Source organism: Triticum urartu, chromosome 6A (assembly GCF_056163025.1).
Source record: "Triticum urartu cultivar PI428250 chromosome 6A, HENAU_Tu73, whole genome shotgun sequence".
Classification (NCBI taxonomy): domain Eukaryota; kingdom Viridiplantae; phylum Streptophyta; class Magnoliopsida; order Poales; family Poaceae; genus Triticum; species Triticum urartu.
The window spans coordinates 581,332,367-581,341,032 of NC_141878.1; the positions used below are offsets into that span (position 1 = coordinate 581,332,367).

The 8,666-nt window shown below is 46.4% G+C and overlaps 1 non-coding gene across 1 annotated transcript; it reads right to left on the reverse strand.

Annotated features, from left to right (window-relative positions):
• Positions 1-836: 836 nt before the first annotated feature.
• Positions 837-910, reverse strand: TRNAV-CAC (transfer RNA valine (anticodon CAC)). Its single transcript has one exon. It is a non-coding gene; the product is annotated as a tRNA-Val (tRNA).
• Between the last annotated feature and the right edge of the window lie 7,756 nt (positions 911-8,666).

Consider the following 8,666-nt stretch of genomic DNA (forward strand, 5'->3'; position numbering starts at 1 on the left):
GGCACGTACTTTTTTTTGGACGAAATGCTGACGGTGCAGTATTTCATTGATTTCAGTTAGAAGGAGAGAATGTTGTTACAGATGTTACAAGTAGTGGTTACAGAGGCAGTACCCCACCACGGCACGTACTGAAAAGAATAATTTGACATAACCTAAAACTTTCAGGTCAAGTCCTACAAATAGATCACATGATGCACAGGAGGGAGCACTTAGATTTCCCTGGCATTCCAGAGCTAGCACTAATGGCTACAAATAATATTAGTCAATAGGATCGCCTCCCATACATCAATTATAGACAGGAAAATAACTAAGAGGAGCAAGAGCTCATGGACAGCCAGCCGTGGACTGTGAAGCTGTGCTGAGCATCACCCTGGACGACTGGCACTCACGGGTCACGGGTGGCAACGGGCAAGGAAGAATTCATCTTGAGAAATTGCGAAAACAAAGGAATGTCAAAACAAATCATCTGAAGGATAAGATATGCCGTACAGGCAGAAGATAGGGTGACTCGTCCTCGTCGCGCTTGCGATGGGGAAGACGAACAGCACGGGAAGGATTGAACTTGAAGGAGAAGACATGCATGGGTGATGGGTCGCCCTTGCAGTCGGCGTTTGGATCAGCAGCAATTCAGGTTTACTAATGACTAGCCACAGTTGATGCTTAATTACAAGGAAGGAAGTAGGTTGACACTAAGCGCACACATACGCACACAAATGATACAAAAATGGTAATCCACCCATTGATCGTATATAGGAGTAGATTATAGATTGGAGTATTATTTTGTTGCAAAGGAGAATCCCCTCAAAAAAAATTGCAAAGGGAAGAAAAAGAATTGATGTCTGAGCCCAGGTTCGAACTGGGGACCTTTAGTGTGTGAGACTAACGTGATAACCAACTACACCACCCAGACAATTTGTTTGCTTCTCGAACGACAGGCTATTTGAATATTCATCGGCGGGTGCACGAGCGCATCCAACTGGATTACGTATGGGCCTCTGGCGGCAGTGCTTTTGGGGCCTCTCGAAGCCGATCAAAGATGTTGACACTTGACAGAGAAAAAGGCCTACTACTACCCCTCAAAAAAAATTTGTGTATATCCCGTAGAGGTCATCCTGCGTCGCTTCCCAGCGAGACGAGCGGTATGGGTTATAATTAGAGAGAATTTCTTATTTGGCCCTTTCTTAAAATTTGTTTCTTTTTTTGGCTCAAAAAATATTTCTCTTCCTTTTTTGACACTCAAACTTCATTTTATGCCCTATTTGACATTTTCATCCATTTTTCCATCCAACTGTGTTAACTGGCACGTGCAATTACAATTTTACCTCTGGTGATGGTATGTCATCACAAAGAGAAGAGGAGGGGCCTCAACCAAGATAAAAGAGAGGATGGGGGGGGGGGCATCGAGAGTGCTACCTGTAATGTCGCTAGCAGTAGCACCGCTCCTGTGTCGCTGGAGCTTGCCATGTGCTCGTGCGCGTCGATGTTGCTCCTAGATAATGTTCGACGAAGTCAACCACACTCACTATATCTCCCACATGCACGTCGGCGCGCTCACGCAATACACTTTCTGATGACGAGGTGCGACCATGAACTGACGACGATAATATCGATGAACCAAGCTCTGGACGATGCACGCACCGTAATACAGAGCTGGCTTCCTGAATCCCTAATCGATCCTTTGCTTGAACGTTTACTAGCTAGTAGTACTAGTATGTACGAGCACTTCTAACAGGACGCATTCCAATCGTTCTAGCTAGCACATACTGCCGGAGAGCAAGCTGCAGACGGCCATCCCGGCGCGTCGACGATGCTCGGAACCCGCGAACCTTCCGCACCGTGGCGTCGCTTCCGAAGAGGGAGTAGCAGTGGCAGCCGCCCTTCGGCCAGCGGCGCCGCACTGCAAGAGGTCGGCAAAGCCGGGCGCGCGCGCCAGGATCTCCCGCTCGACGTCTTCCGGCAGCCTCACCAGCGAGAGCACAGCGCGTGTGTGCATGTCATCGCTGGTATGCGCACGTACGCATCAGGCAAGCATGATTAGTTTTTTCCTCTAATTAACCTAGGTACGTATCCAATGGACGCTATCTAGCTAAGAGATGCATGCATATCAGACAAGATTAGCTACAAACCTAATTGCTATACATAAGAATAATATGTGAAATTGTTGCTTATACTGAATTTTCTTTCTTTCCTCGCAAAGAAACCTCATTTTTACTATTTTTAGGTCTATTACTACTATTGAATATTTGAACCACATAAATTTGTTGAAATTTGAATCATATAATTTTGTTGAATTTAATTTCTACCATGATAAAAATTTCCGCAGTAACGCGGAAGGAATCATCTAGTTTATTCAACACCACAAAACATATCACATCATTCATGTGTTTGTATATAAATAATCTGATCACAAACTACACTAGGGGTAAAACAGTCTTTTTAGTTCAGACTTAACACCGTTAGTGGCCAAAACTGACGGAAGTGTCACATAGAGAATAAAATGAAGTTTGAGTGTCAAAAAGGGAAGAACAGAAAATTTTGGGCCAAAAAGGGAAGTAAAATTTAAGAAAGGGCCAAATAAGAAATTCTCTCTTATAATTACGGGCTGACTTATCATTAAATGGTTGGAAATAAGGCGGGCTGTCGGGCTTTCCTCGGTGATATTAGGGGGAAGGAAAATGGGAGGAGAGAGGAGGGTATGTGGTCATATTGATAGCCTCCATAAAGCGTGTGGAGCATGTTCCATAATATTATGGAGGTTGCCGAGGCAAAGCACCAATTCAGAGTCATATTGCGGCATTCGTATCTTTTTTTTTGTTGCCTCAACTTATTAGGCACAAACTTAATTTGAGGGATGGAACACTAGTAGAAAAAGGGTCAAACGTGAAGCACATTAGTGCCGGTTTATATTTGAGCCGGCACTAATGTATACATTAGTGCCGGTTCCAACGGCTAGCCGGGCCGCTTTCATTAGTACCGGTTCGTGGCGAACCTTTAGCACCGGTTCGTGCCACGAACCGGTACTAATGAGAGTGGTGGCAGGATGTTGTCAGAATGGGGCCCCTCCAGCCCCTTAGTACCGGTTCTTGGCACAAACCGGTACTAAAGGTCGTCCTACATAAACCCTTCGTCCACCCGAGCTCGCTCTGTTCTTCCCCTTTCCCCTCTCCTCTCTGTTCTTCCCCTCTTCCTCTCGAGCTCATCACACATTTTGCCCAAAATTTGTCAAGATTTGAAGGCCCCCATCCATTCAAATGATCACAAAGGTTAGCAACTTTGTCCTTTCATCTCTCATTGCTAGATTAGCTCTTGCAATGCTTTATATAGTGATTAATTTGTGAGTTTAGTAATTTGGGAGGATATATATATATATGTGTGTGTGTGTGTGTGTGCTAGTATTTGATTTATATGCAATTTGAGGTCAAAAATAACACTTAGTTTGCATATGTAGGTGTGGTTTACTTAGTGCCTTCTAAATCTCCATCGTAGCCACCGTCGATCGCCCGCACCGTCCCGTCGCCGGCACCACCTTGTGGTGAGCCTCTTGTTCATGAAATTTTATATAAAAATTGATGTTTGTGTGATTTGGATATATAGTTACTCGTATAATTATCTTACCCGTACGTTGTTTGTTATACATATAGTGCCATGGTTTTGATATCCGTCCCCGTCGGCCCTAGTCCTTGTTATGATTCGGATGTGGTATGTATATTCTCTTTTAAAACTAGTTGCATTTCGTGTTTATGACAAATTATGCCCATCAAGTTGACATAGAAATTTTTTCTAGGAGGTATGTGAACCGGAAATTCCAACCGACCCTATTGCCGAGAGGTTAAATTTAGTTGAAAGAGAAAACGAGTACTGGAAAGAAAAATTGAAAAGAATTGAGGGGAGAAGATGGAATTGGAGTTGCATGTTGCCGATGTCGTCGATGATCACAAGATCAAGATGGAGAAAATGCGCTTGAAGATTATAAAGATTAGAAAATATGCCATCGATAGTGAGGCTTGGTATCATTATGCTGTTGGATCCATTGTTACCTTAGTTGCGATCTTGATCGTATTTGTTGTTGCATTTAAATGCTTTAGCTAGAGAGTTATTTGTTTGTTGCATTTAAGTGTTGTATGAACTTTATGTATGAACTTGTATTAATTTGGTCTATTCGGTGTTGTGTAATGAAGATGAGCCGGCAATGGATGTACGATGACCGATGCTCTCCCCAGTTCGTTGAGGGCGTGCATACTTTTCTGCTTGCGGCTGAGGCAAACAAGCGGGCGGATGGTTTTATGCCTTGTCCATGTGCTCGCTGTAAGAATGGTCACAATTGCTCTACGTCAAGAACCATTCACGTCCACCTGTTTAAGTCCGGTTTCATTCCCCATTATAATGTTTGGACCAAGCACGGAGAAAGAGGGGTTATGATAGAAGACAATGAAGAAGAAGAGGACGACGACAGCTATCCTGGCCATGGGTTCCCTGAATACGATGATACAACAATGGGGGAAGAAGCTGAGCCGGTAATGCGGGAAGAAGCTGAGCCGGCAATGCGGGAAGAAGCTGAAGAAGAGGCATCAGATGAGCCCGTTGATGATCTAGGTCGGGCCATTGCCGATGCAAAGAGAAACTGCGCAAGTGATTTGGAGAAGAAGAAGTTGCAGCGCATGTTAGAGGATCACAAAAAATTGTTGTACCCGAATTGCGTAGGTGACAAGAAAAAGCTGGGCACCACACTGGAATTGCTGCAATGGAAGGCAGAGAATGGTGTATCTGACAAGGGATTTGGAAAGTTGCTGGTAATGATAAAGGATATGCTTCCAAAGGACAACGAATTGCCCGAGAGTACGTACGAAGCAAAGAAGGCTGTCTGCCCTCTAGGGTTAGAGGTGCAGAAGATACATGCATGCCCTAATGATTGCATCCTGTACCGCGGTGAGTACGAGGATTTGAATGCTTGCCCGGTATGTGGTGCATTGCGCTATAAGATCAGCCGCGATGACCCTGGTGATGTCGAGGGCCGGCGCCCCAGGAAGAAGATTCCTGCCAAGGTGATGTGGTATGCTCCTATAATACCACGGTTGAAATGTTTGTTCCAAAACAAAGAGCATGCCAAGGCGATGCGATGGCATAGAGAAGACCGTAAGAAAGACGGAAAGTTGAGAGTACCCGCTGATGGGTCGCAGTGGAGAAAAATCGAAAGAAAGTACGGGAAGGAGTTTGCAGATGACGCAAGGAGCGTATGGTTTGGTCTAAGCGCAGATGGCATTAATCCTTTTGGGGAGCAGAGCAGCAACCATAGCACCTGGCCTGTGACTCTATGTTTGTATAACCTTCCTCCTTGGTTGTGCATGAAGCAGAAGTTCATTATGATGCCAGTGCTCATCCAAGGCCCTAAGCAACCCGGCAACGACATTGATGTGTACCTAAGGCCATTAGTTGAAGAACTCTTACAACTGTGGAATGGAACAGGTGTACATGCGTGGGATGAGCACATGGGGGAAGAGTTTGACCTAAAGGCGTTGCTGTTCGTGACCATCAATGATTGGCCTGCTCTCAGTAACCTTTCAGGACAGACAAACAAGGGATACCGCGCATGCACGCACTGTTTGGACGATACCGACAGTATATATTTGGCTAATAAGAATGTGTACCTGGGACATCGTCGATTTCTTCCGAGCAGGCATCCCGTAAGAAAGAAAAGCAAGCATTTCAAAGGTGAGGCGGATCACCGGACGAAGCCTCGCCACCGTACTGGTGCTGATGTACATGATATGGTCAAGGATTTGAAGGTGGTCTTTGGAAAGGGTCCTGGTGGACAACCTGTTCTGAATGACGCTGACGGACGCGCACCCATGTGGAAGAAGAAATCTATATTTTGGGACCTGCCCTATTGGAAAGACCTCGAGGTCCGCTCCGCAATCGACGTGATGCACGTGACGAAGAATCTTTGTGTGACCCTGCTTGGCTTCTTGGGCGTGTATGGGAACACAAAAGATACACCTGAGGCACGGGAGGACCAGCAACTTATGCACGGAAAAGACGGCATACATCAGGGTCATGCAAGCTACGTTCTTACCAAAGAAGAGAAGGAAATCTTCTTTGAATGCCTGCTCAGTATTAAGGTACCGTCTGGCTTCTCATCGAATATAAAGGGAATAATAAACATGGCAGAGAAAAAGTTCCAGAACCTAAAGTCTCATGACTGCCACGTGATTATGACGCAACTGCTTCCGGTTGCATTGAGGGGGCTTCTACCGGAAAACGTTCGATTAGCCATTGTGAAGCTATGTGCATTTCTCAATGCAATCTCTCAGAAGGTAATCGATCCAGAAATCATACCAAGGTTACAGAATGATTTGGTGCAATGTCTTGTCAGTTTCGAGTTGGTGTTCCCACCATCCTTCTTCAACATCATGACGCACGTCCTAGTTCACCTATGCGAAGAGATTAACGTTTTGGGTCCTGTATTTCTACACAATATGTTCTCCTTTCAGAGGTTCATGGGAGTCTTAAAGAAATATGTTCATAACCGTGCTAGGCCAGAAGGAAGCATCTCCAAGGGCCATCAAAATGAGGAGGTCATTGAGTTTTGTATTGACTTTATTCCTGACCTTAAGCCGATTGGTGTTCCTGAATCGCGGCATAAGGGCAGACTGGATGGAAAAGGCACGCTAGGAGGGGAACAAATAATATGTATGGACGGACATTCTCTCACTGAAGCACACTACACAGTTCTACAGAATTCCTCCTTGGTGGCTCCGTATATGGATGAACACAAGAATTTGCTACGCTCCAAACACCCAGAGCGGTCTGATGACTGGATTACACGTGAACAAACCAGGAGTTTCGCCAGCTGGTTGCAAGCACGTACCATGCATGACACCTCTATTGAAGATGACATGTACTTGCTGTCCCAATTACCATCTTCGAATATAATGACTTTCAAACGGTACGAGATAAATGGTAATACATTTTACACGATCGCCCAAGATAAGAAGAGCACCAACCAAAACAGTGGTGTCCGCTTTGATGCAGAAACCAAGACGGGAAAGGAAACATATTATGGTTATATACAGGACATATGGGAACTTGACTATCGACGTGGTTTGAAGGTCCCTTTGTTTCGGTGCAAATGGGTCAATATGACACGAGGCGGGGTAACGGAAGACCCGCAGTACGGAATGACAACAGTGGATCTCAACAATCTTGCGTATGCAGACGAACCATTCGTCCTAGCCAATGATGTGGCACAGGTTTTCTATGTGAAGGACATGTCTACCAAGCCAAGAAAAAGAAAAGATAAGGAAGCGAATGCATCGTACGATGAGCCAAAGCGGCACATAGTTCTTTCTGGGAAGAGAAACATCGTGGGAGTGGATGACAAGACAGACAAGTCAGAAGATTATGAAAAGTTTGATGAAATTGCTCCATTCACAGTGAATATTGACCCGAGCATCCCGTTAAATGATGAAGATTTTCCATGGTTACGGTGCAAAGGGACACACGCGAAGAAAAAGTTTCACACCCAAAGATCTGGGATGTGATCGGCTTCACTAGCTATCATCACTTTCTTCTGTGTTTCACACCCAGAAGGGAATCTCTGTAATAGTTAGGATAGTTAATTATGTGTTTTGGCATTTGAAACGCGAAGAAATTTTATGTGCAAACAAATTCTTTCATGCCTTTACTGATTTTTAAAGTTAAGTTATTCACAAACTAGTGATTCACACTAATTTCAAATAATTCAAAATTTAAACTATTCAAATTTGAAAACTACGGGCACTAACAGAAAGTTTGTAATTTTTTGTACCTAAAGCAAAAATATTCACAAAGAAACTCTAAATACAAAAAAACAACTCAAAAATAAATAAAGCAAAAAAAGCCCACCTACTAGGCTAGAGCGGCCTGCATACGACTAGAAACCCAACCCGTTGTTGGGCCAGGATGCAGGCCCGCAAAGGCCCAGTAGGCCCACGGGGCAGCACAGCACAGGTAGGCCCAGAAGGCCTGCATTTGAGAGGAGCTCGAAGGAGCAGCCGCGGCTGGGTTTATAAACCAGTGCGGCTGCCCTTCGCTAGGCGAGGTGGGACTAAACTTTGCGCCCCTCGCCTGGCAGCGCACCCCCCTTTAGTACCGGTTCGTGGCACCAACCGGTATTAAAGGGGGGCCTTTAGTACCGATGAGCCACCAACTGGTACTAAAGGGGGTGCTTCCCGCCGCTTGGCCTGGCCAAAACAGGCCTTTACTACCGGTTGGTGGCTCCAACCGGTACTAAAGGTGCCTTCTATATATACATCACTTCGAAAAATTTCATTCTCCCTCTGTTTCTTCCCCTGTTTATCGATCGATCGACACCGTCGCCGCCCCCGTCCTACGCCGCCCCCGTCGCGCGCCGTTGCCGTCGCCGCCCCCATCCTCGTCGCCGCCCTCATCCCTGTCGCCGCACCTGTCCCCGTCGCCGCCCCCGTCGCCGTCGCCGCCCTCGTCTCCGTCGCCACCCCGGGCCCGTCCCCGTCGCGCCGTCCCCGCGTCGCGGCCCCGTCACGCCCCGGCCCGTCGCCACCCCGGGCCGTCGCCTCGCCGTCGTCGTCGCCCCGCTGTGAGCTCTCCCCCTCTAACCCCTCTCCCTCGCCCCCGGTGGCCACCATGGGCGCCACCCCTCCCCGAGCCCA